The sequence below is a fragment of the Oryx dammah genome, unplaced genomic scaffold, assembly GCF_014754425.2.
Source record: "Oryx dammah isolate SB20612 unplaced genomic scaffold, SCBI_Odam_1.1 HiC_scaffold_17, whole genome shotgun sequence".
Classification (NCBI taxonomy): domain Eukaryota; kingdom Metazoa; phylum Chordata; class Mammalia; order Artiodactyla; family Bovidae; genus Oryx; species Oryx dammah.
In genome coordinates, this window is record NW_024070201.1 from 49461641 (window position 1) to 49489193 (window position 27553).

The 27553-nt window shown below is 43.9% G+C and overlaps 1 protein-coding gene across 12 annotated transcripts in view; it reads right to left on the bottom strand.

Moving 5' to 3' along the window:
- NUMA1 (nuclear mitotic apparatus protein 1) overlaps positions 1–27553 on the bottom strand; it is a 69479-nt gene that overhangs the window by 34179 nt on the left and 7747 nt on the right. For 2 of the 12 annotated variants that reach the window (XM_040258728.1, XM_040258716.1), the window contains exon 1: positions 1269–1455. The exons of 2 other annotated variants lie outside the window; for them this stretch is intronic. The gene's annotated coding sequence lies outside the window, so the exon portion shown is untranslated. Of the gene's footprint in view, positions 1–102; positions 123–1268; positions 1457–1753; positions 1775–2095; positions 2344–4302; positions 4385–21766; positions 21980–24414; positions 24438–27553 lie in introns of those variants that run through there. 8 more of the 12 variants (XM_040258718.1, XM_040258723.1, XM_040258719.1 and 5 more) reach the window with 8 other exon arrangements.

Below are 27553 nucleotides of genomic sequence, written 5' to 3' on the forward strand. Positions count from 1 at the left end.
CACTGCTTTTCTACCGTGGGTTCCAAAGGCCCACAACTCATGAGAGAAATGGTTGTCCCAACTCTGTGCCCATGCTCAATGGCAAGATTTACCACTACTTACCTAGACAGCCTGCCTGCTTGTGACCTCCATATGTCTTTCTAAAAGGATACCCCCACATCCAGAGTGAACACCCTAATCTTGAGGGTATTCCTCTCTCTTAACAGGAGAGGAGGCACACTCAGGCAAGCACCCAGACCTCATCTGCTGGGTTACTCCAGAGTGGCCCAGCAAAGGCCAATTCATGTCACCACTGGCTCACGGGTCATAAAGAACAGGATAGGAAATATCCTGCTGGTGCAGCCCTGGCTAGGAGGAGGTAAAAGGCCCAAGAACCAGCAGCTCTAAGAGAAGCCAATGAGGGGAAAACACAGTCCTCTTCAGCCCCTGAGGAGTTCTGAACAGGTCTTGTCCAAGTCCAAAGAGTTTCTCTGCACTCCTGAGGTCAGGGCAAACCAGTGGTGCTGGCTGTACTCCCCAGCCGTCGAAGGGGCTCACTCTGGACTCAGGCCTCCCCCTCTGCACACAGACCAGCCCCTCTGGGTAGCCTAGAATTTGGCCCAGTGTCCCGGTGAGGAACTCCCGAAGGACTGCAAGGGGAACCAAGGTTTCCCTGGTTTCTTCAGAGTGGTTTACTGGTATCTGCCCTTCCCGCTATGCTCTGTAGGGTCCAGATCGGAAAGATGTGGCACAAGGGCTGCAATCAAGAACCAGATCTGGGGCCTACAGCCCGACACTACACACACCCACCCACCCACTCCAGCAGCTCATCAGCACCTGCCCCCTCTGCTGTATCAACACCCCCTGGTCCCTACCAGCGGACAAAATGAACCTTTTTCACTCCCCACCGCTGTGTACACACCCAGGCCTCACTCGGGAATAGAGACGCTCTCCCGAGCTGTCTACAGCTCAACGTGCAGGCGCACACGCTTTCTTCCTCAGAACAAAAACACTCTGACATCTACGCGAGGGGGAAAGAAAGCGACCCTTTGCTCTAAAAGGCGCCAACTCCCGGATGTTGGCAAGCTCTGCTCCCAGCGCCTGTTTCTGAGTGTTTATTTGCTCTCCCTCTCCTCTCCCTCCCCTTCAAGGATGGCGCAGGAAAGGGAGGTGAGGGGGGAGAGTCCACCGCACCCCCTCCTCCATGTTTGAACAAACACAAAACCCCAGAGAAACAGTGAGGGAGAAAAAGTCTCAGTGCAGGGGGGGGAAGGGGAGGGGGGCCTTACCAGACTCCCAAAGCCACACGGATCTAGAGGTTTTAATCCACCATTAGCATTTAAATCTTGAAAGGAGAGGAGGAAGGGGGGGGGGTCTAGTGGAAAGTAACCCCCCACACACAAAAGAAAAGTTGTTGGTTTTCTTCTCAGTCAGCCTGGCAGGAGCGATCTTCCTGGCTGACAGCCAGAAGTGCGTCACAGCCAGGAGTCTGCTTTCTTTAAAGGCGCAGCGAGCTTCCGCGAGCGGGGAGCAGGGCACTCTCCGCAAGGGGGGGAGGGGCGGCAGTCGGGGGCCGGGAGGAGGGGGCCCCGGCGCGCCCGAGAGGGAGAGCTGCCGAAGCCCGGCCGCAAACAAGAGCCCAGGACGCGAGGCGTGGGGGCGGCGGGGGGAGGAGCCGGCAGACAAAAGTACTGAACTGCGACAGTGGCGAGCGCCAAAGCAAACTGTGGCATAAACACACGAAACGCATCTCACAGAGGCCTGCCTGACAAACCTGATAGCCCCGGACACTCCCCCTCCGCGCTCTTAAGACGGCAGTGACAGCCCGTCCATCTCCGGCCAGCCGCTGCAGGGTAGGCCGCGGGCTGCCCCGCGGGTTAGATCAGCCTTGCCTGGAGGAGAGCAGGGCAGGGAGGAAGACCCAGAGGCTTTAGAGAGCGCTAGGGACGCAGGCCCTCGGAAACAAGGGGCGGCTTCCTGCCGGCTCCGGGGCGGGCCGCGTCCCTAAGCACACAAGCCGCTCGCTCGCACACAAAGCGCCGGCCTCCGTCCGCGGGCGCCGCCTGCCCTGGGACATGGCCGCCGCGTTCCCCGAGGGGACCTCTCCAGCCCGTACCTTCTGCGTGGCTAGGCCGGGCTGCCGCGCCGCGCCCGCTCCTCCCCCTCGGCCACCCAAACCAAGGTGCCCGGGCCCACGGCGGCCCTGGAGCGCGGGCCTGCGCTGTCCTGTCCGGGTGACTGCGCGCTATTGTCGGCTGCGGAATGGCCGCCAAAACCCCAGCTGTGCTGCCAGAACCTAATCCCCTGTTCCGCCGAGCACTGGTGGGGAGGGGCTGAGGGGCCGAGTCTCGGGACCTCGGGCGGCAGGCAGGAGCCCCTCAGCAGACACAGGCACTGGGACCCGTCGGCAGAGTCTGCTCCCGCCTCCCCTCCAGGGCCGAAAAGAAAAGATGTCTGACGCTCATGAAACAAAACCAGTTTCCACCCCCCAAACAATGACCCTCACCGATCACGAGAGAAACCCACCGGCCATCGGGAAGCCCCTCATCTTACCTGCACTTACACCACAAACATTTATTAAGCACCTACTATGCAAAGGTACTGCCCGAGGACACTCTAGACAGCACAGTCGTGTCCGACTCTTTGCGACCCCATGCACTGTGTAGCCCACCAGGCTTCTCTGTCCATGGGATTTTCCAGGCAAGAATACTGGAGTGGGTTGCCATTCTCTTCTCCACAAGATCTTCCCAACCCAGGGGTCAAAGCTGAGTCTCCTGCATTGCAGGCAGATTTTTTACCCTCCGAGCCACTAGTGAAGCCCAGAGAGCACACAAAGAAGAATCACACCAAGCATCTGTACTAAGGTAGGTTATAATTCCACAGATAAGCAATGTGACTTGAAATTATATTTCAAGACAGCATGTGCTAATTTTCACAAAAAAAGACAAAAATTCTAACCAGTCGAGGGTAGGGAAGGACTAAAAACTAACTGATATTTTAATCTGGATCTTAAAACACATAGGTAGAACTTGCCCACGTAGAAATGGAGAGAAGGAAGAAGGAAAGCAGAAAAGTGTGGACATAGTGGAGGAATAGACTTGAAGGGAGAATTGGGGTAAGATTTGGAAAATTCTGAACTTCAAGAAATGGAACAAAGATTTAGATATTTATTTTTATTGTTTGTTTCTAGCACAGAGATGTGGTGTGATGAGAAGTGTACTTTGAGAAGTTATTCTGGTATATAAATGAATGAGACTAGCAGCAGCAGGGAAGCAGGTCAGAAGGCTGCCATCACAGACAGGAGACAGGCAGTGGTGGTGGGGGGAGAGGGGGCTGTTGAAGGTAAGAGTGGAAAGAAGGGGAATGACAGAGACAGTGCGGACAGGATGACGGGAAGGGAATGACTGAAAGCTGAGGGAGGAATTGTAAAGAAGAAAGTGTGAGGGGTGGGAGGGAGGACAGAGAAGCCATATACAGAATTAAAACAAGTGTAGAAATGTAGGGATCACATTATTAATAGAACAAGGAAGAAAGAAAGGTGCAAGTTCTGCTGGTCTCGTGTGCGTTAATTGTGTTAAACTCATTAATCTGAAAAACTGCCCTCAAAGAGTAGACACTATTATCACTCATCTTTACAGTGAGTAAAGTAAGCCACAGAGATAAAATAATTTGCCCCAGATCACACAGCTTGTGAATGGCAGGACACTGACACCACTTGCTGCTGTGTGACCCCTGGGCAAGTAACCTCTGAGTCTCAGCTCTCCTATTTGTAAAACAAGGATAGATACTTATTTTGTAAGATTGTGATGAGGATTCAATAACATCTATAAAATGCCCAACACACTTCTTGTGCTTAGTCGCTCAGTAGTGTCCGACTCTTTGCAACTGAAAAGAAAAGATGTCTGATGCTCATAGAACACCACCACAGTTTCCACCCACCCACCAGTGACCCTCACCGAGTCCACGAGAGAAACCCATGGATCACTGGGAAGCCCCTCATCTTACTTCCACTTACACCACACACATTTATTAAGCACCTACTATGCAAAAGGTACCGCCAGAGGACTCTCCAGAGAGCACATGTGCTCAGTCGTGTCCAACTCTTTGCAACCCCATGGACTCTAGCCCACCAGGCTCCTCCATCCATGGGGATTCTCCAGGCAAGTGGGTTGCCATGCCCTCCGCCAGGGGATATTCCCAACCCAGGGATCGAACCCAGGTCTCCTGCTTTGCGGATTCTTTACCATCTGAGGCACCAGGGAACCCAGCACACTGACTAGCAAGTAAGGCACAGGGTGTTCTTAAAGGTCAATTCCTACTTATGGATTTTTGGCCCCTTGTCACCAAGATGTCCAAGCAGAAGTTTGCTCACCATTTGTCAAGGAAGCTAGTGGGGTGCTTCTCCCTGAAAGAGATTAGGTTCCCAGCCAGGATACTTGCTTTCCTTCCATCAGTATGCCTCTATGGATTTTACTTTATCAACACCTCAACTACTGGTATCTTGTGATGGAGTTAGATTGTAGGGGACTTTCTACACTGGGTTTCTTTTTATGTTTGAGTTTATTTTTAATAACCATGTATTACACTGGTGATCAGAAAAATGTCTCTACATACTGCATTTGTCATTTGTATTGCCTTGACTATATATGCAGGGAAGTCTTGTTTTCACATCTAGAATGTAAATTCCTCAAGGGCATAACCATCTATGATACCCCATAGTACCTATGGCTCCTTGAATCTGTTCCACTGAACTACATCTGGATGGAAGGCTTCTGGCCTTTTCAACCTTCTGGCCACCAGAGAAGGACTGTGCTGAGTAGTGGGGGTGTTCTGGAAGGGGTCAGAACGAGGCCCATTGCTGCAGAGACCTCCATGGTCCCACTTCTTCTCCTTGGGCAGACCCTGTATCCTATACCCATGGTATCACTTGCAGTCTGTGGTTAGCAATCGCTCTTGGTATTCAAAGATGCACCAGAAAAGTAAAGGCAAAGCAAAAACCAAAGCTTTTATAGAAAAGCAAAGAGGCAAACATAATTTAATGACTGGCATGATCAATACTCCAGAAAAGATCTGAGGTGAAAATAGGAGGCAGGCCTCCTAAAATCACCATTGCCACATCTGGCACTGTGTCAGCTCTGAAGCTCCCTAGCACACGAAAGGATTGATACTGAGTCTCAAAAGAATACAAGAAGTCCTCCTCCCGCCCTCCCTTGGCTTTAAACTCAAGACAACAGCTTCCAGCTGTGCAGCCTCAGAGGCACTGAACTCTCCTCTGGAACCTCTCCACCACAGCTGCCAAGCTTCTGGGCCTGCTCCTCAGGACAGCCCAAGGAGCTGGGCCAGTTTTCCCGGCCTCTCCCTCCCCCACCATCCCCCACCACAGAGCGCCACTCCCCTCCCTTCCCCTGCCCTGCCCTCCCCTCCCCTCCCAGGGCAGCCGACCAGAAGAACCTCCCCACCCCTCCTCCCAGCCTAGCCAGGCAGTCAGCAGGCCATGGCTCCTGCTGGATTCCACAGCCCCTGCTCACGGTCCCCAAAAGATTGCGATAAGAGTGGTAAAACCACTTTTAAAAGAAAGAGAAGGAGGGGAGGAAAACGACACCTAACACAGAATCTGAAATAGGCTTCAGGTAGAGGTTGGAGGCACTGGGGATGGGTGCAGAATGCACAAGGTGTTTTCAAGGCATCTGGTATATCTCCTGAAGTGAGTGGTATATGGTGTCTGGGTATTTATTATTCTTGTTTAAGATATAAACATTATGATTTTTTTAAGTGTATTATCATTTTTACAAGTTTAAACTGAAGAAAGGAAGGGAGCTATTCCCCTGAGATGGTTCAGGAATGAATGGTTCTTAATACGAATCATGTGCCTGGCATTGACAGCCCTATGGGACCCGGCCCAGGTCTTACCTTCCACAGTCACTGCCCTTACCCAAACCCTCCACCCTGCCAGTCTTCACACCGTCTTCTGAGGTCCCTCTGAACCTCACACCTCAGCCTACCAGCCTGGGAGGGAAGCTTTCACCACAGGAAGCTACAGGCTAAAGCCTAATGAGAGCCTCTCTCTCAGTCCCTACAGGCCCTCCCACAAGGAATGTTGGCAGGAGAAATGCTTATGGATCCACTACCCTATGCAATGCCTTCTAAGTCCTTCCTCTGCCACTTGATGTCCTAGCACAATAAATACCTAAAGACTATCATTACTGTTGTTGCTGTTACTGTTGTAATTAATAGCTAACATTTAATGAACACTTGGTATGTGCCAGACACTATGCTAAACACTTCTTAGCTTTACTCTGTTTAATCCTCACAATAACCCAGTGACACAATAACCCAAAATACTATGATTATCCCTATTTTACCAAAATGGAAAACTGAGAATGGCTACATAACTTGCCGAAGGTCACAAAGAATAAATGTTGGAAGTAAAATCTGAGCCCAATTTGAGCCCAGGTCCCATCCTCTTACATGGTCATTTTATCTAATTCTCAGGGAAGTCTTAAGGTAGGTTTTATTTTTAAAGATGACAAAATCTGAGGCTCAGAAATTAAGTGACTTGGTCACCTGAATAGTGAGTTGTCTATCTGGTCTCTAGACCATTCTCTGCTGCTCTCGAATAAGCCATCATTGAATTAAAAAAAAAAGGCAGCAGCACATCCTCAAAGAAGCCTCACACGTCTACCTCCTCCCCCAAATCAACTGTTTAATCAAAAACATTCAAGGGTTCCCATTTCCAAGATAACCCCTAAAGGTGGTCCAGTAGCTAAGACTCCACACTCCCAATGCAGGGGACCCAGGTTCAATCCCTGTCAGGGAACTAGATCCCCCATGCTGCAACTAAGAGTTTTCATGCCACAACAAAGATCAAAGATCCCGTGTGCCACAGCTAACACCTGGTGCAGCCAAATAAATAAAATTTAAGTAATCACTAAAGTTTTTTTCTGAAGATGCAAGAGCTTTATAAACATTAAAGGCCAAAACTCTTCTGAATCAGCAAGCACAGAAGAGAAGTCTTCTCCTAGAAGGGATGTTGGACATATCTAAAGGGTGAGAAGCCATGGAGAAAGAAGGATGGAGGAAATACCACTAGCTGGAGGGAAGGACAATATTTCAGAACCCTGACCTGGAGCTTATTTACCAGGCCTCATTCTCCCTCTCCAGAGGGTAGTGGCTAAGTAATGAGGCAGTGTTGGCAAGCCTGAGCTTCCTGGGGAGAAAAGCAGAGGGCATATCAAAACCCAGAGAGGATTCATTATGACATCCAAGAGGCTCTATTCACTTCTCCCTCAAGGAGGTCTTTCTACAAAACACCTAAGAACCTGTTCACCCTGTTTCATTGTCACAGAGGAGCAAACGGCTCTGTCCCTAAAGGCAACATATCTAGCACAGTGTTTGCTCACAAGCACAGAACTGATGCTGAGAAAGGCCAAAGAAACAAAAGAACAGTTTTAATGTGAAGATTTACAGCTCCTGGAGACAGCCTTGCCAGTGATAGAAAACACACTAGGTTTGGTGTTGGAAGTGACTGGAGGGAAATTCTGCATCAGCCACAGACTGTACTTGTGGCTTTCAAGCAAGGCACTTGCCCTAACTTGGGCCTCAGGAAAAGGTGAGGGTCAGATCATATCTAAAGGTATCTCCAAAAATTTCCCATGATTCTTTCTCCAGGACACCATTCTCAACAACAAGAATCTTGCAATAAAATGAATTTCCTCAGTACCTGGTCAAAAACCTCACCAGTTAGGGCTTCCTTCTCCCCCAGACAGCAAGTCCACTAGAAACAGGCACTTTGTCTGTCACTCTACTGGGTCCCATGCCAAAAGCGAGGCACTCAAGGGTGTTTCATTAATCCTGATGAGAGGAGGAGGTCCTCAAAAACTGGTAGTTCCAACTTTGCATGGGGTACAGTGAAAAGTAATAGGAGCCAAACTTGGCATTTACAAGGTTTCATAAATAAAAGCCACAGAGAAAGTGCAATTTATGAGTCCATTGATCTCAACACCCAGAAGAAAAACAGCTTTCTATACCTGGCCAACAAATCACAGACTCTCGAGGATGAAAGAGCCCTTAATGATCTTCTAGTCCCCCTTAGATCAACACTGGAATACATTGACAGCTCTGCTGAAGATTTCCTATCTTCTGCCCAAGAGAAATTTTACAGCTTATTTGTAAAAGCTTATTTGCTTATGCCTGAGCAAGGACTGCCAATTCAAGACAACTTGTGATTTCAGAACAAGAGCTGGGAGAGCAGAATCCTGCCCAGGATCTGGTCTGTTTCAAATCGGCTTTAAGTAGCCATAAAGCTCAGAGGACATCTCTCTCTTTTCTCTTCTCTCCCTCTCTCCCATCCTCTCTGTCGTCTTCTTCCTCTCTCTCTCTCGTATCTCCACCTCTCACTCAGCACTGAAACCTCCGTCTGTCTGGTTCAAATCCACTTCTTCTACCACACCAGGATGATTTTAACCACTGACAGAAATGAACAAAAACATATTAATAGGGATTAGATTTCTGAATGAGGTGCCAGATAACTCAAGAACCAAATCTGTCAATATGTTACTAATAAGTAAAATAAATGGATCTGATGTCTAACATGGTCATGATAAAAAATTTTAAAATTTAAACAATTAAAAAACCCTAACATTTTAACAGATCTCAAGGATTTAAAGAAGGCTACGTCTCACGTCTCAATTAACCCCCCTAAACTTAGAACCCTAAAAGGCAAGTATGTTGTTTATTAACAATTTTATAACTAGGACCCTAGGCTTCAAAAAAAAGAAGGCAATACCTGCCCTCAGGGTCAACCACCAAGGCTGCAGAACCAGAACTCATCTTCTAAATCCCCGGCTCTCTCCAGTCCAGCCGAGCTACATCCTATATACCTTTCCCATCAGCACAGCTTTTTATTCATTCAAAGCACTTTTGAATTTCTTGTTCAAACTGTTTCTACTACAGCTTATGAAGTGGGCAGAGCTGGAATCATTTTCTCCATCTTTAAAGACACTAAACACCATTCGACAAAATAACATTCCATATATCTGGCATCACTGCGAAGTACAGAATCCCCAACAAGCAGTTTTTCTAAAAACTGAAATCTCCCTTTAGGACCAAACCCCTTTTGAAAAAAGCTATTCACGATACAAGTCCTCAAAATGCCTAAGATATGTTACTCTTAGAGTTAATGAAATTTAATCAGAGACAGTCAACTATAAACATGAAACAAACAACCTAGAAACACTGTGCTCAGATGAATGAGACGGGCTCAGAGTCCTGTGAAGAGACACACCTATAACTCACCTAAGCATGGGCCCAAAGAACAAGGCCCTGGGTAGTGCTGGACGGAGGTGAGAGAGCACTGGAAAGCACAGTAGAGACCAGGAGTGACTTACTGAAGGGCAGTGTGAGGCACTGAAGGATTCTGAGCAGGAGAATGGCATACATGTTCCGTGCTCTGGAAAGCATGGATCTGGCAGGACACTAAGTCCAGAGGCAGAATACAGCAGAAGTAAAACTGCTGCTCTCAGGCAAGGGCAGTAGGAACTTTAAAAAAGGTATATTTAAAAAGCACTGTGGAATAGGCTCCAAGATCTTAGGAAACAGGAGTATGGGAAAGGTGCTGCTGCTGCTAGGTCGCTTCAGGCATGTCCAACTCTGTGCGACCCCCTAGACGGCAGCACACCAGGCTCCCCCGTCCCTGGGATTCTCCTGGCAAGAACACTGGAGTGGGTTGCGAGCTGTAAAGACCTCTAGGATTCTCACTTTGGTGAAAGACTTCAGAAGAGGAACACAGGAGGAACTGCTGTTTTACAAACCCTGTGAGGGACGGATTAACTCAGGAAGGCATGATGAGGAAAGCTTTACCGAGGAAGTAGTATTGAAGCTGGGTACTTAAAGTATGAGTAGGATGAGTAAGGTTTCACCAAAAGAGAAGTTAAAAAAAAAGCATTCTAGCAGGGAGAACAGCATGTGCAAAGACAGAGAGCTTATTACATCCGAGCCATGGCGTGCAGTTTTGGGAAGGTGTAGCAGATGGTGAGGCTGAGCAGCACTAACCCGTGAGGCACTGACATCACACTAAGGAATGCAGATGTCATCCTGGAGGTGATGGGGAACAATCAAGGTTTCGAAAGGAAGAAGTAAAGGGGAGTAAACACAGATCAGACCTATGTTCCCGGCTGTATAATGTACAGGCTAGAATGGTGAGAAACAGAAGGCAGGCAATATAGCATGATAGTTAAGAGCATGGAGTCTGGAGTTAGACAGACTAATTTCAACTCTGGCTCTAGGGACGTCCCTGGTGGTACAGTAGATTAAAAAGTCCACCTACCAATGCAGGGAACACTGGTTCCATTCCTGGTCAGGGAAGATTCCACGTGCCATGGAGTAACTGAGCCCACGCACCACCACTACTGAGCCCAAGCTCTAGAACCTTCGAGCCACAACTACTGAGCCTGTGAGCCACAACCACTGAAACCCTCGTGCTCCACGGCCTGTGCTCTGCAACAAGAGAAGCCACCACAATGAGAAGCCCATGCAACAGAGAGTAACCCTCAATCACTGCAAATAGAGAGCCCCCACATGTAACAACAAATACCCAGCACAGCCAAAAAAGCTGGAGCCATATTAAAAAAAAAAAAATCCTGGCTCTAGGATTTAATAACTGTGCAAGCTTCCCCATCTGTAAAATGGGAGTAAGAATACTTTCTCAGAGGGTGATATAGGGAATTTACAAAATAGTATGTGTGAAGAAAGTGCTTAGCACAGTACCCAGCACAGAGGTTGAAAGTTCATTAAGTAAAAAGTTATTGAGGTTCATTAGTAAAAAGTTACTTCTGTGTGTGGTCTAGTGTTGTGCATGCTCTTCCTCCTACCCAAAGCTTTCTCTTCCTGTTCACATGATTAATTCTAACTTATCCTTCATGCATGATTGCATGCTAAGTTGCTTCAGTCATGTCCCACTCTGTGGGACCCTATGGACTAGAGCCTGCAGACTCCTCTGTCCACGGATTCCCCAGGCAAGAATAGTGGAGTGGGTTGCCATGCCCTCCTCCAGGGGATCTTCCCCACCCAGGGACTGAAGCCAAGTCTCTTAAGTCTCCTGTGTTAGCAGGCAGGTACTTTACCACTAGTGCCACCTGGGAAGCCCCATCTTATCCTTCACATCTTTGCTCAAATGCCACTTCTCCATGTAAAGTCTCCCTAACCACCTGGATTAGGTCAAGCATAGCATCATATTCTTTTCCTTCATAGCTCTCACAGTCTCTAGTTACATCTTTCTATATTTCATTCTCTTTTTTCTACTACTGTAAGTTCCATGAAATCACATACCATGTGCTCACCACTGAATTCCTGGAACCGAGTAAAGTGCATGGCACCTGATAGGCATTTACAGAATTAACCAAAGGTTTCAAATTACATTTAAATGAACTGTTTATAAGATGCAATCTTTATACAGGTTAGAGATATCAATTTGGGTCACATTTGGAACACTGTGACTATAATCAGAAGTGGGTCTGTGGTGGGATCATGCTTGCCCTGTTGGGCCTGTAAAGGAGTGGTATATTCATTTGCTATTGAAACCAGCTAATCTTAGGCCAAAGCCTCTGCCTTACACAACTCTAGGAGGCACCAGCATTAAGAGAGGAAATGAGAGAAAAATGGAAGAAATTCCAAATCTTTGGGAATTCTATTTAGGTCCTCTACTCCTCTATATTATTTCCATTTTGCAGCATTTAACAGAAACTAGTGACTATACCAAATGTCAACAACAACAAGAAAAGGAGATAATACTGGTAGATAAGAGAATGGATTTGGGATCAAACAAACGTCATCATTTCTCTTCTTACTTGAGGTTCACATCATCTCCTGCTTGGATACCTCCCTCACCAAAACCAAGTAGCAGTTGTGTTTGGCTTTTCACCACTGACGGTATTTTCCATCTACAAAATATTTCACGTGATCTCACAACAGTTCTGTGAGGTAGACGTTATTGTTTTCATTTTATCAAAAAGAAATGAGGTTCAGAAAAGTATCTCCCCTAAGGTTACACAACAAAAGAGCAATAGGACCACGATGCAACTCATGTGCTGGCTCCAGACCTGGAGCCCTTTCCAGCAGACTCACGCGAGACAACCATGAGCTATCCCTGCCATATACTTTCACTCCTTTTAGAAAGAAAACCGCACAGGACAATGACTGGAGGGTGGGCGTACCGGGCACTGCTAGTGTTCTTGATGCAGCACTAGTTACACAGGCGTGCTCACTTTCTGTAAATTTCAGGAATCATATACTTTACAAGCTGTTCTACGTGTGTTATACTGTAAAAAGTAAATACCAGGCAGAACTATGACAGACTAATCAACATTCAGAAGCATTAAGTTGGATGCCTCAGAACTACATGTATATTTACCTACATGTAGCTTCTCAAGCAGCAGCTACATATAGGACACCTACCAGTTAATTAAGTACAAAATCCTTGCACACTCAAATACCATATCCACCCACCTGCTTCTCCCTACCCAGAACGACCAGGTGATATGAGTGAATCTGTTGGGATTAGGAGCAAGGGAAGCCCAGAAAGGGGCCAAGAATATATAGTAAATGAAAAAAAAAAGGCACTGAAAAGTAGAACTATTCTGTATCTTCAATGATAAGATATCTCAATTTTAGAGATAATAAAAATGTGAAAAAATAGCCAGTGCCAATTATAAAATGCATTTTAATTTCAGACTGTTAAAATGTAACAAAAACAAAAGGCATTTAAAAGCAAATGAAATACAATGTTCTAAAATCTCAAGAGGTGTTGCAATTGTAGAACTGTAGGACCATAAACCTGTGGAATGACAGGCCTAGAAAGGACCTTGGAGACCAATGTCTCCTGGTACAAGCTTTTCATTTTACAGATGAAAAGACTGAGGCCCTTGTTTAACAGTTGCTAAATGACCTTATTAAATTAAAGCTCACACATTAGAAAGTTTAGAACTACAACTACAAAGTTGGTTCCCTTACTCCTGCGTTCTCTTTCCACTAAGCAGATACTAAACCCAAGGGATTTACATGATAACTCTATTTTTACTTTCAAAATTCTTTACTTCATTAACTCACTAAAAAAATTTAAAGTACTTCTTAGAAATTAATTAAGATGAAAAACTATTTAGGAAACTTCATTTTTTACTCAGAAAGTTTATCTTCCTTGTTCTGTAAAACTAATGAAGCAATACAAAGTTAGATAAAAACAAAATTAGCCTCCCATAATCTCTCAGCCTCCAAGTCCTCCCATAAGATAAGAAACATTAGGGACTTCCATGGCGGTCCAATAGTTAGGACTCCATGCTTCCACTGCGGGGCATGGGGGAGGTGGGTTCCACCTCCAGTTAGGGAACTAAGATCCCACATGCTGTGCAGTGTGGCCAAAAATTAAGTTAAATGTACAACTTGCGGGCTTTCAGTTCCTAGGCTTGTATATACATCACCATAATTTTTAAAAAAGAAATGTTATCAGATTTTTCCAGGCCCCCAAAATCATAAGCACAAGTATATTTTTTATATTTTAAGAGGATTTTTTTTATTGTTCTCTATTTTTCAAAAACTAGATTTACATATTAACATTGCTCTGCAACTTATTTTTCTCACTTAATAATTGATTATGAACATTCCAAGGGTCAGTAAATTTAATACTAACTCATACTTTAAAAAAAAAACTGTATAATAACAGTGCTTATAAAAGATATACCATAATGTGTTCACATATTTCCCTACTGATGGACGTGGATATTTCCAGTGTCAGGTTTCAAACAGTGCTATAATGAATATCCCTGTACCTATTTCTTTTCACACACATTCCTTGTTGTCCCAAATATGACTGCTTTTTTCCTATCAACATCCTTGCTTTGCACGCTCACTGAATTCCTCTCTGGGCCCCGTGTGATAACTGAAAATAAAGCAACTTGGAGAATGTCAAGACAAGACATGCGATAGTTACCGTTGGCGAATCAGAACTGGCCTGTCTGGCTGCCTTTCCCAACCGCCTGCGCACATGCCTCCCATGCCCTCGCACATGCGCTCCCTGCTCTCGGCCCAGCAGCTTTGCTTCCAACTCAACTGACATGGGCAGAGCTGGCTTGGCGAAGTAATTCTACTGTGTCACACTCCCAGCCCACCAGCTATCCAAACAAGTGGGAAGGAGGGAGAATACGTTATCACCATGAAATAATATAATAAAGAAGTACACAGAGTAAATGCAAAACACCCCATTTGTCAAACTTTTAACCTATGTTTGCCAACGGCACTCCATTCCTCAGAAGTACCACTGTTAGAAGTCTGCTGTATAACCTTTCAGACTTTTCCTAGCATGCACACACATGCACATATGTATGGATACACAATGTGTGTGTATTTAGACAAAGTGTGTGTGTTTTTGGTCTACCTACCTACAGTCATACTGTAATAATTTGTATTATGAAAGAATGCTACAGCGATAAATAGTGAAACTTTTTACATACAAGCTAATGTTTCTCTAGGATATGTACCAATACTTGGAATTGATGAAGTCTGTGCATGTTAGACAGAGAAGGCAATGGCACCCCACTCCAGTACTCTTGCCTGGAAAATCCCATGGACCGAGGAGCCTGGAAGGCTGCAGTCCATGGGGTCGCTAAGAGTTGGGCACAACTGAGCGACTTCACTTTGACTTTTCACTTTCATGCATTGGAGAAGGAAATGGCAACCCACTCCAGTGTTCTTGCCTGGAGAATCCCAAGGACGGGGGAGCCTGGTGGGCTGCCATCTATGGGGTCGCACAGAGTCGGACACGACTGAAGTGACTTAGCAGCAGCAGCAGCAACAGTGCATGTTAGATGTTGATAAGTACTCCTAAATTAGCATCCAAAAAAGTGTACCAATTTATAGTTCCATTAACAGAACATAAAATTTCCTTTTCAACACCCTCCCAACAATAGATGTTATTTTTTTATTTTTTTTAATTTTACCAATATAAAAGATAAAATGGAGAAGGAAATGGCAACCCACTGCAGTACTCTTGCTTGGAGAATCCCATGGAGGGGGGAGCCTGGTAGGCTACAGTCCATGGGGTCAACAAAGAGTCGGACACGACTGAGCGACTTAACTTTCACTTTCACTTTCATAAAGGATAAAAAGCAATATACTCTTGTTTTAATTTACATTTTCCTGATTTCCAGAAAAGTTAAATATACTTATGTGTAATCATTCTTATTTTTAATAGAATTATCATTTTGAATTTAAACATGAGAACTCAGAGATATTAAGGTGACATAGCTAGTAAGTAGCAGACCTCAAAGCTAAAATTTTCAACAACTTCTCATCAAAGCTAGCCCTTCTGACAATCTAAAGTAGTCTCCACGACCCAATCTAAAGTAGTCTCCACGACCCAGAGGTCACCAACCTATGCCTGATGGCCAGCTGCCCCTAATTTGTAAATCAAGTTTTACTGGAATATAGCTATGCCCATTCGTTTATGTAATGTCCATGGCTACACTTCACTTCACCAATGCCAAAGGTGAATAGTTGGAACTACATGGCCTGCAGAACAAAAAAGATTTATACCCGGATCTAAACAAAACAATTTAACACCTAAAGAAAAGTTTCATTATGAGATTAACTGCTGTCCAATTGACTGGCGTGTGGCTATGTTAGAGAGTGTGGCTCATTTTAAAATAAATTTATATGCAGTATCAGTCTGGAATATAATATTGAAGAAAAGAATCCAAAACACTCAAAAGAAGTCAAAAGACGTTCTTCTACTTCTTGGTTGGAACACTACTCTAAAGGGTTTTCTATGTGCTATTATTCATCCTCTTTGTCTCTTTAATTCCATCTGATAAGAAACAGATCCAGTTCCTAAGGTCCTTCAGTGACGAGGATAAGCAATATAGCTCCCACTCATACACTAGGATAATATGAAACCAAAGGAAGCCCCACTCTCTCTGCTGCTAACTATCCCTTCCCCACCACTACCACCACATTAGAGATCTCTCACCTTCCCTTTTGCTTAGAGAGAAGATTCACTAGGAAGCAGCTAACATTTCCAGTCTGTCTAGCTAACGGCTAACAGCTGGGGTCCTACGACTTCCCTGGTGATCCAGCAGCTAAAACTCTGAGCTCCCAAAGCAGGGAGCCCTGGTTGAGGAACTAGATAGCACATGCCAGGAGTTCACATACGGCAACTCAAGATCCTGTATGCCACAACTAAGACTGGGCAGAGCCAAATAGAGAAACAACAACAAAAAAAGTTACAGCCCTGATTTTTGTGAGAAAGGGAAGCTGATTCTCTCTTTCTAGATCCTACCCCTCTGAAGATCCTGGCCATAAAAGTAAGTAATTTCAACTGGGAATTTTAGGCCATTCAGTTCCTGTAGGGCAGATGGGGAAAGTGCCATTGTCCTCATTTTATAAATGGAGAATTGAGGATAACTTACCCTTTTATTTCCAAAGGTCATTTTAGCAAATAGGACCTTCACACAATGACACCTCCACCCACTTTCTCCTTCTGTCCTCTCCCAAATGTTGATCTTATATATAACAATGGCAAAGAAGCTGACTTTATATAATAATATACTACAAGGGAAGCCCATTAATATGTATAAAATTATATAATTTAATATAGTAATGGAAAGATAACAATCTAGGATTTTAACTGAGAAACTAATGATTAAGAAAGGAACAGTACATTTTCTTATGTAAGTAATCAGGCATTCTTTAAATGATTCTCCGGAAAGAAATTTGGCAATACATATCAAGAACCTAAAAAATGTTCATCTTCAAACATACTAAGTGAAATAAACTAAACAAAAAGGGACAAAAATGGTATGATCCCATTTATGAGGTACCTAGAATGGGCAAGTTCACAGAGATAGAAAGTAGAACAGAGGTTACCAGGGAGTGGGGGAGGAAGGAATGGGAACTATTGTTCAGTGGGTACACAGAATCTGTCTGGGATGATAAAATGTCCTGGAAATGAATAGCAGTGATGATTGCACAACACTGTAAATACACTTAATGCCACTAAATTGTACACCTAATTATGAATTTAACATGTTAAAATGGTAAATTTTGTTATGTATATTTTACAAAAAAATGTTAAAGTGAGACTGCTAAAAAAAAAATTTGGTGTTCTTTGATCAAATAATTCTATTCACAGCAATAAAAGTTTAGAAAATTATCTAAAATATAAATACATATATAGGTACTAACATAATTATTTAACATTATGAAAAACTGGAGAAAAACTAAATATCTAACAATAACTCAAGTAAATTAAGATACATGCATATGAGCCTTATGCAGTCATTAAAAATATTTTAAATAATTTTAATGACATGAGGAATGTTGAATTTTAAAAGCAGCATGTATAGTGTTAGTGGGTATGACCATTTATTTTTTAAACTACATATACAGATGTGTATGTGATACATATACACACATCTGCACACTTGTGAGTATGAACGTGCATGTGTATATTTATCAGGAAACAGGTCAAATAATGTTTATTTCTGATTTGTGGAATTATGGATCACTCTTACTTTCTCCCTTAAAAACCTTATTTTTCAAGTTTTCTAAACTGTACCATGACATACAATCAGAAAAATTTAATTTCACATCATTTGACCCAGTAATTCACTTGCAGACTTAAATCATAACAACAAAAAATACTGACCAAAACTTATGCATAATAATGTTCATGCAAAGATACAACAGAAATTACTAATAAATTATAAAGTAATAAAAACTATTAATAAGTCATTGTTACCTCTGTAGAGTAAGATTAGGATAAAGGGTGAAGTGCAAGGGACTTACTTATTATATATATTACTTTTATAATTTGTATCAAAGTATTACAGTATTGTTTAAAATAGAAAAAACTGAAAGCACTATAAAAATCCTATATGATTAATGAATAAAGAAGATGTGATACATATATACAATGGAATACTACTTAGCCATAAAAAGAGTGGGAAAAACTGGGTTCTTTTTGGAGATGTGGATGGACCTAGAGTTTGTCATACAGTGTGTTAAGTCAGAAAGAGAAAAACAATTATTGTATATTAAGGATACATGTAGAATCTAGAAAAAATGGTGCACATGAACCAATTTACAGGGCAGGAATAGAGACAGAGACATAGAGAATGAACATGTGGACATGGAGGGTGAAGGGGAAGGTGGGGCAAATGAGGAGATCAGGACTGAAATATATACACGACCATGTGTGAAACAGATAGCTAGTGGGGAGCTGCTGTATGGCACCGGACCTGCAGTGCAGGAGACCTGAGTTCGATCCCTGGGTCAGGAAGATCCCCTGGAGAAGGGAATGACTACCCACTCCGGTATTCTTGCCCAGAGAGTTCCACAGACAGAGGGGCCTTGTGGGGTACAGTCCATGAGGTCTGAAAGGGTGAGACACAGCTGAGCAACTAACACACACACACATATAATGAAAACCAATGGGAAACAGAGAAAAAGCAGAAGACAAAGCTGTAGTGAGTGACTTCACTTTCTTTTCTTTCTTAGAAAATACAACTAAAGAATAAAGTACCTAAACATTAGATGCCTGACAAACTTTGTACTTTAAGAACCAAGATGACCACCTTCTCAATACTGAAATCGAAGACCTTACACCTGAAAAACACATCAAAACCTAAATCACATGGCTGGGATCGTGTCACTCCTTATCCAAAACACTCATGAGCTAACTTCATGCAGAATAAAATCCAAATCTCTTAGTATGACGCTTACTGTTCTTTAAGATCCAACCAAACATCTTTCCTGGCCTCATTTCCAGCTCATTCCTCCAAAATATCTTCTATCTCAGAAGCACTTTCCCAAATATGCCAAACATTTCCCCAGGCTCTGTGCTGCTGCCATTCTATAACCTCCTCCAAAATGCCCTTCTAAACTTAAGAAATTCTAGGATTTCCCTGGTGGCTCAGGGTAAAGAATCTGCTTGCCAATGCAGGAGACACAGCTTCAATCCCTGATCCAGGAAGATCCCAGGTGCCACAGAGCAACTAAGACCATGCGCTACAACTATTTCTCTAGAGCCTGGGAACCTTAACTACTGAAGCGGCACCCTAGAGCCAGTGCTCTGCAACCAGAAGCCACCGAAATGACAAGCCCGTACACAGCAACTAGAGAGTAGCCCTCACTCTCCAAAATTAGAGAAAAACCCTTGGAGCAAGGAAGACCCAGCACAGCCAGAAATAAATAAATAAATAAAATTATAAACTTAAGGAATTCTAATTCACCCTTTACAACCTGGCTCAAATGCCTTCTCCCTTCAGAGGCTCTCCTTGTTCCCCCAATTCAGGAACAACTCTGTTGTCTCCTCTATATGCTCCCATATTGCTTGTTCCTCTACACACTTCATTTCATTCCTCCTTGGGTCGACACTAGCTGCATATATGTTTCACTTGACTAAGCTCCTGAAGAGCAGAAACCATCTTATTCACCTATCAGCTCCATTCCAGCACAATGCTTGCACACCGCAGGTGCTAAATAATGCTGCCCGACTGAATGACAGCCACCTGGCCCTCTTCTAATGGATTCTTTCAGTGAGGCAGCCAGTGAAGCTGAACTGTCAGAGAGGACAAGCCCTCTAATTTAAAGCCACATACCTAGGTAAGAGTGACCAGCAAAAAGCTGTCATGGGCCTGCCACTTTAAGGGGAATGGCAAGCTGGCTGTGTTTACACAATCCTAATTAAAACTAAAGGGCACTGAGGGAAAGAAGAGAAATAGAGAGATTAAGAGGTGTGGATACTACAGGTCACCTCTTCCTCTCTTGGGAGCCCAAATCTCCCAGCCTAGCACCCAGAGAGCTCACCAAGCAGTCTATTCTCTGGCTGCTGTCGCCCTAGGACCTGAGTATTGAAAAGCAACTGATTAGGGCACTTCAGTCTCTCCAGCAACTGGCTCTGCTTTTAGGCATTTAATTTCTAATTGTGGTTATGCGGGACCTTTTCTCTAAATGAATCCCACACTGCTCCAATCATTAAGAGAATCTCTTTAAAGAGAGGCTTGAAATTAACAACAGCAAGGAACAAAGTCTCTAAACCATCTAAATCACAATATCCACACTGTCCATTTTGATGACATTCACCCCCACCTCCTTCAAACAATAGGTCCTACCAGGGTATGACTACTTCTCTCAGGACCAGCAAGTCCTGTGATTGTTTGTCAGGAGAAGGCTCCCAGGGCCTGCTTCTCATTAAATAGCTGCTTCACGTTTGATCACTCAGCTGTGACTCTGAGTAGAGAGTATAGTTGCTATAATTCAAGTACTAAAAAGGAATTCCACTTCTACCCCTTGTCTAATAGTCAAGCAGCTTAGAACAAACAGATCCTTCCCCACCTCAGACCTCCTTTGGCCTACCTGGTTTCAGATCTGGAACTCTTAGTATCTAAAATTTTCAATATATAAATGAAGAAAACATGGCTTTAAGAAAGAAAATTAAATTGCGAATGATCACAGAGTGTCTTGGTGACAGAATCTTTTGACTAGGATGCCTAACACCTTATTTTTCTGACTAGTTATCAACAAGACCACCATTGCCTGGCACAGATTCAAGGGTACTACAGACAGCCTAACTGAAATGCACTGGAGAGCCCCTCTGCTTTGACCACCCCCTTCCCAACAACTCCCACTGTGTCTCAAACTGCTGACCAAACCTAGTAAGTAAACAACGACAAAAAAAATCAAGTAACTTGGCACATCACTTCTCCTGCACAAGCATGGAGCTACCAAATCATCTGCTTCAGCACGCCACCTGGGAAGCACCCGATGGACCACGGCGTGCTGGTGAGCAGTGGCTCCTGTAGCCTGCAGAACTTGTGGCTGTGGGTCTCCTGGAGCTGGGACCACGGCGGCTCCTCAGTTGAAGTGTTCCACAGCAACATGTTCCAGTACTTTTTGGCCCTTAACACATTTGTGATTTGGGAGGACTTCCACTAGAAAGGCTAATTTTCTCCACTATCTAGTCACCTTGACCTAGAAGTAAGCAAACACACAGTGTGCATAAAGGAAGTGACACCCTTTTAAACAAACCTTTCCGATCTTGTTAAATCAAATGAAGATGGTAATCAAAACAGTCTCCTAAAGTTTACAAATACTCCTTTGGGAACTGCCTTTTAAACTATTATACTGACTTATAATCACACATTATATAATCATAGATTTTGGCCCTGGAAGAAATCCTCCAGATCATATAAACTGCTCATTTTTACATGAGAAAACTCCAGTCCACTGGGGTTAGACAGTTGGTCCCTGATCACACAGCTGGTGAGGAGTAATCAGGACTAGAAACCTAGTCACCCTAACTCCTAGCATAAACCACAAGCATATCCTAATCCAGGCACCTCCCCCTTCCTGTTCCTCACTGTTGTCTTTAACTCAGGACACTAAAGCATACCAAGAATGGTTTTGAAACCCAGTTGCTAAGAAATGATAGCTTAAGACCAGAACTTGTCTGCAGTTGCTCCCTATGAGTTTGAGCCTTCATTCGATATCTAGTTCACAAGAATTCTGGGTAAACTACCTTACAACAGGGGTCAGTGAGACCCCCGAGACACTCCCCTGACAGCTAGAAGAATATATTTATTAAACATCTCTGCCCACCTCCTGCAGTAACCTGTTTACTTCAAGTAAGTGAAAGAGGTGACTTAGAAGGACCTAGATCAAGGAAAAAGAAAGTAGTAGAAATCCTGTTCGAGGAAAGCTGACCTATGAAAAAGCAGAGAGGGCAGGAACCATCTTGACTTACCTCCTGGTGAACAGCTTTCTAAGGCTGGGACAAAGCGATCCCTGGCAATCTGGCTTATAACTAGCCTCAATCCAGGGAAGGGGCAAAGGGACAGGAATGCTATTCATTCCCCCATCTCACCAAAGAGCTGTGGGTCAGCTCGGCTTCACCTCACCCTGGGCAGCCAGGGTAGATCACTCTGTAGATCAGCCAGCCACCGGAAGTAAAGCCACCCAGCCTAGGTCAATGGGGTGAGTCAGTGACAGAGCAGGAAGAGTCACTGGGGCAGAAAGTCTGGCCTCCTGTGGCAAGACAGCCCAAACCACACCCCAACATGGTCAGCACAGGGAAGACTCTGCCCTACTAGAATTCCAGTCTCCAAAGCAGGAAAGGTCCTTCCTCAAGAGACTCTGTACTATTCACATTTCCAAGGGTTGCCCACCTGCTCAAAAACCTTCCATGGTTTTCTTCCTTAAGCACCATATTCAAATTCTTTGGCTTAACTTCCCAAGCCCTCCATTACATGGCCTCAAGTCATTTATTCAACCTTATTTCTCACTATTCCACAGTGTACACTCTGAACTAATCAAGCCAGTCTTCCCACTTGTCTCATGAGCCAAGCCCTTTCTCATTTCCATGACTTTAGCTATCCAGCAGTGGTAAATTCAAGCCCCTTCCAAGGTTTGGCAGGTAATAGAAATTAATGTTCCAGTGAGGCAGCCAGAAAAACTAGGAAGTGTAGCCCCCACCTAAAGGCATTCAAATATTTTCATTCAAGTTATTTATGCAATATTGCACTATGAGCATCACAGTAACATTTTAAAGCTTTTAAACTCTTTCAAGCTTTCGTGTAAGAAAACTTCCCTAAGGTTAGGCAGCTGGAAAAATGCTGAGCACGGTTTCCAGGCCTATCTGAAACCAAAGCAGGAGCTCTAAACTATTAGGCTTCCCAGCAGTACAAAAACCATGGAAGATACAGAGCACTAAACTCTGAAGAGGAAACTCACTTTTCAGTTTTCATGATATATATATAACTTCAGTAGCAGGATGAGAAGTCCAAAGAGCAGTTTGTCTAACCATATTCCAACTGCCTCAAAATTCTGTCATCTTCCAGCTAAAGTCTTTCCTGGTTCCTTCAGGTCCTACTCAACTCCATACTCAATTCCTGTGGGGCTTACAGATCAGAAAACATAATCAGGTGCTAAATTATACACTGTCATGCAAAACTGAACACTGCTTCCCTGTCTAGCTTCACTATCAAACTACTGTACTAACCTATACCTAGTTCTACCAAAAACATGCTGATCCTGAATCTAATCAAGAGGAAATACAAATCACAAATAATCAAGAGGAAATACAAATCCAAATTAAGAGACATTCTGCAAACAACTAACTTGAATTCTAAAGAATGTCAATGATATGACCGACAAAAAGGCCTTCAGTATTAAGAGATTTAAAAACTGTTCAAAGTTGAGACTTCCCTGGTGATCCAGTAGTTAAGAATCTGCATTGCAATGCAGGGGATGCAGGTTAGATCCCTGGTCATCAGAGAACTAAGATCCCACATGCTGTGGAGCAACGAAGCCCTTGCACCGCAACTACTGAGCCCGTGCGCCAGAACTAGAGAGTCCCTGAGACACAACAAAAGATCTCGCACGACACAAGTAAGACCCAATGCAGCAAATAAAGAAGTAGAATTTTTTTTAATTGTTCAAAGTTAAAGCATACTAAGGGCATGACAAAGTCATGACAACTAACATACGCATGATCTTTCAATGGATCCTGAAACGACAAAAAAATCTATGAAAGGTATCACTGGAAAAACCAGAGCAACCTGAACAAGGATTGTACTGAACGTACTGAATTTCTGAGTGTAATTTTACTGTGGTTAGCATATGAAGACGGAGAAGGCAATGGCACCCCACTCCAGTATTCTTGCCTGGAGAATCCCAGGGACGGGGGAGCCTGGCAGGCTGCCGTCTATGGTACAGAGTCGGACACAACTGAAGCGACTTAGCAGCAGCAGTAGCAGCAGCAGCATAGGAAGATATTCTGATTTTTTTCAGCAAATACTTGCTAAGCTATTTAAGGGATGAAGTAACATGAAGTTCACATCTAACAGTCAAAAGGTTCCTAAAATGAAGGACAGTGGCCAAAACAGCAAAATGTTAACAATCAGTGAACCTAGGTGAAAAATACAGAAACGTTTGTTACATTATTCCTATAAAGTATCTGTAGGTTTGAAGAGCTTGGGGAATAGGTAACTCCTGTATTTTATATATATTTTATATATATATATATATATATATATATATGTATGTGTGTGTGTATATCTTTAAATACTCAGCTCTGTGAGAGGTGAAATTGACACACATTATGCATTTGCTCACTGCACAAGGAAACTGGGCTTTGGGGGTCAGCAAACCAGACAGAGTCCACTTGGCAGCAGTGCATATGGGGTACAGCGGCAAACTCCAAGTGAACCAGAAGCTTCCCTCAAACTCACACTGTCATGCAATAAGCAAGCCAGAAAAGTAGGCAATCAAAGCTCTTACTACCTCATCCCTCACTGACACCATCCAGAAGTCAGACACTCAGCAAATGCCCCCTTACAGGGCAGAATGCAGTCGTTACCCACACATAAGACAAAGGCCTCTGTATCCACCTACCACAGAATACCCCAAACTTGACAGCCTGCAAAGTGTCTCTGGCCCGTCACAGGAAGGCGCTCAAGTGGTCAAATAAATACGCCGGAAATATATGCACGGTCTTTACTGATCACCAGACAAACCAGTCCTTAGCTGCAGTAAGGCAGAAGAAATCTGCAAGGCTGAATCACTGGCACTTCCTGCACTGACTTCAAAGAAACTGGTCCTTAAAGAGGACAGAAAGGGCAGCTGACACAGCTGCCAACAGAGGCCTCAGCCCAGCAGCATGCTGTGCAACATGCTCCCTCTCCTCTCCTCAGACATCAGATCATTTTACTTCTGCCAAGTGGTCCCTTATTAGGGTGACTGACTGCCCAATGTCCAGCCCTTAACCTTGACTCTCTCCTCCCCTCACTGACAGCCAAGATTCTGTCCCTTCCAGATAGCTCCTCCTGCAATTTAGCAGAAAGTCTAGTCAAAACTATTCCCCCTAAACTTCCATCAATTGAAGTAACATCTCTAGTGAAAGTGAAGTTGCTCAGTCGTGTCCGACTCTTTGTGACTCCATGGACTGTAGCCCACCAGGCTTCTCCATCCATGAGGTTTTCCAGGCAAGAATACTGGAGTGGGTTGCCATTTCCTTCTCAAGGGGATCTTCCCCACCCAGGGATCGAACCCAGGTCTCCTGCACTGAAGGCAGACACTTTATCATCTGAGCCACCAGGGAAGTCCTCAAGATCTCTAGAGGTATAACATTCAGCTTGCTTCTCAAACCTACCATATTTAGCATGTTTTACCGAAGATAGAATGTAACATGTAAGGTTGGTTTGTTAAACTCTGGAATTGTAAACTGTGAAGAAAAGAAAATACAATGTTTTTAGATTTGATATGGCAAAAAGATCTTAACAGGTTTGATGTACCAAAAATAGCAAATGTATAATTTAATAGGACTAAATATAAAGCCCTGCATTTAGAATAAAAGAAATCAACCAAACTAATACAGGATGGCAGAGACCCGGTACATAGTTCATACTGAAAAGCTTGCCGTCTGGCTGGGGGTGGCAGGGAAGGCTGCCTGTGGTAGGAGGAGAGGCCATACACTCTCACAGGAAGCGTGAATCTGACAGAGCCACCCAAAACATCAGTCCAGCTCAGGTCATGTTAGTAGACTAATCCATGTCCCACCTCTGAAAAGCAGAGGGTACATGCAGAGGAAGAATGATAACCAGCCTGGTGAAGTGTCTGAAATTCATGGCATGAAACATGAAAACTTTTTCAAATATGTGCATGCTTGTCATGCAGATGAGGAGAAAGACTCATATGACCCCTTGCAAGAAGACAAAACCAGAACTAGTGAGTGGAAGTCAGAGGAGGATAGATTCTGGTTTGATGTAGGGGAGGAACCCTCAGCACAACAGAGAAGTTAAGAATGTATGTTACAGAACCCAGAATGCTTGGATCAGAACACCAACTCCACCTCTTACAAACTATATGGCTTTGGGTAAACTAAATTATAGCAACAACAGTAAGATGGAGCTTTGGGAAGCAGTTCACGTAAAGTGCTTAAAACAGTGCCTGGGTCACATTATATGCTGAAAAAAAACAAAATCAGCTATTGCTGTTACTGACTGTTGATATAATGGACCAGGTAACCTGAAAAATCTTCCTACTAAATGTGCCTGAAAATGCCCAGAAAAACAGAATAAAAATCCTTTTTGACTTGCTAGTTAAATTACTGTCTCTTAGAACCACACCTACCCTGTGGTTATGGTCTGCTCTGTGTTGCTGGGGCTTGGACTCTTCTAGTGCCACTTCACCTTTGCCAGCTGGCTCCCAGTTAGGGTCTGTTAACGGGGTGCAAACAGGAAAAATCGAAGGCAGGAGGAGGCTGCCAGGGACTTCCCTCTTCCTGTGGCTCTCTGCTCCTGACAACTGCAGTTGGTTTCTCCCTGCTTCCTTCTAAACTCCCTCTTCGAGGCACCAGAGCAGGGCTCAACCAAACCTGGCTCCCCCAGGTCCCTCCTGCAGGCTCCTGAGACACCAGCAACACCAGGCAACGCCTTCTCCTCAGAGAATTCAGGCGCAGTCCCACCAGATCCCTCCAGAATTCTAAATTCTGCCAACCCCAACCTTCTCCCTTTGTATTTCAGTCCTGGATGAAGCAGCCACTTAACACAGTTATAATACATTACTTGAAGAGTCCCCTTTTTGCTCTTTCAGCCCTCCAACAAAGGTTTAAACAAAACCCCTTTACTGAATTCACTCTCTTAAAACACCTGTGTGTGGTTTCTATTTTCCTGATAGGATTCTGACACTAGATAAACTGAACTCACAAGAAAGTAAAAGAAATCCCAGGAAACAGAAAGAAAAGAAGCTGAAAATTGGATTAGTGAGGCAGAGCTGTCCTAGCAATGTAAGGAATCTGTGACCTCCTCATACTTCAGATCATGAGCCCGTAAAAAGCAACTGAGATCTCTGTATAAAGGCTGCATGTGTGTGCTAAGTTGCTTCAGTCCCATCTGACTCTTTGTGACCCTGAGACCCTCAGTAAAAAGAGACTAGGAAAAAAAAAAAAAACCTGTCCACAGGAAAATAAGGAAGGTTGCTTTACAAACGTAGTAAAGTGGGAGGAAAAAAGAACTTTCTAGGAATTAATACCCTGGGTGCACACAAGAGGTGGATTTGGAATTTAAAAATTTATACTAAATCTGTGGCCTAGAAATCTAAAAGAAAAATTACAGACATTTTAGCCCCAGGTTGGGAACAGCCTTGAGTTCCCAAAGACACAAATACAAAGTTGTAGCAGGAGACACACAAATGGCCAATAAATACATGAAAAGATGTTCAACATCATCAGGAAAACGCAAATTAAAACCACAATAACACTACATCTCCATGAGAATGACTAAAAAGATTTACTATACCAAATGTTGGTAAGAAAATAAACCAAAGCTCTCAGATACTGCAATGGAAACATAAAACAGTACAACCACTTTGGAAAACTGGTAATTTCTTAAAAATTAAAAATACCCTGCCATGTGACCCAGCCATTTCACGCCAAAGAGTCAGGAAACTGTATGTTCACTCAAAGATTTGTACATGAATGCTCACAGCAATTTTATTCACAACAGCCAAAAACTGCCAACAGCCCAAGTGTCCA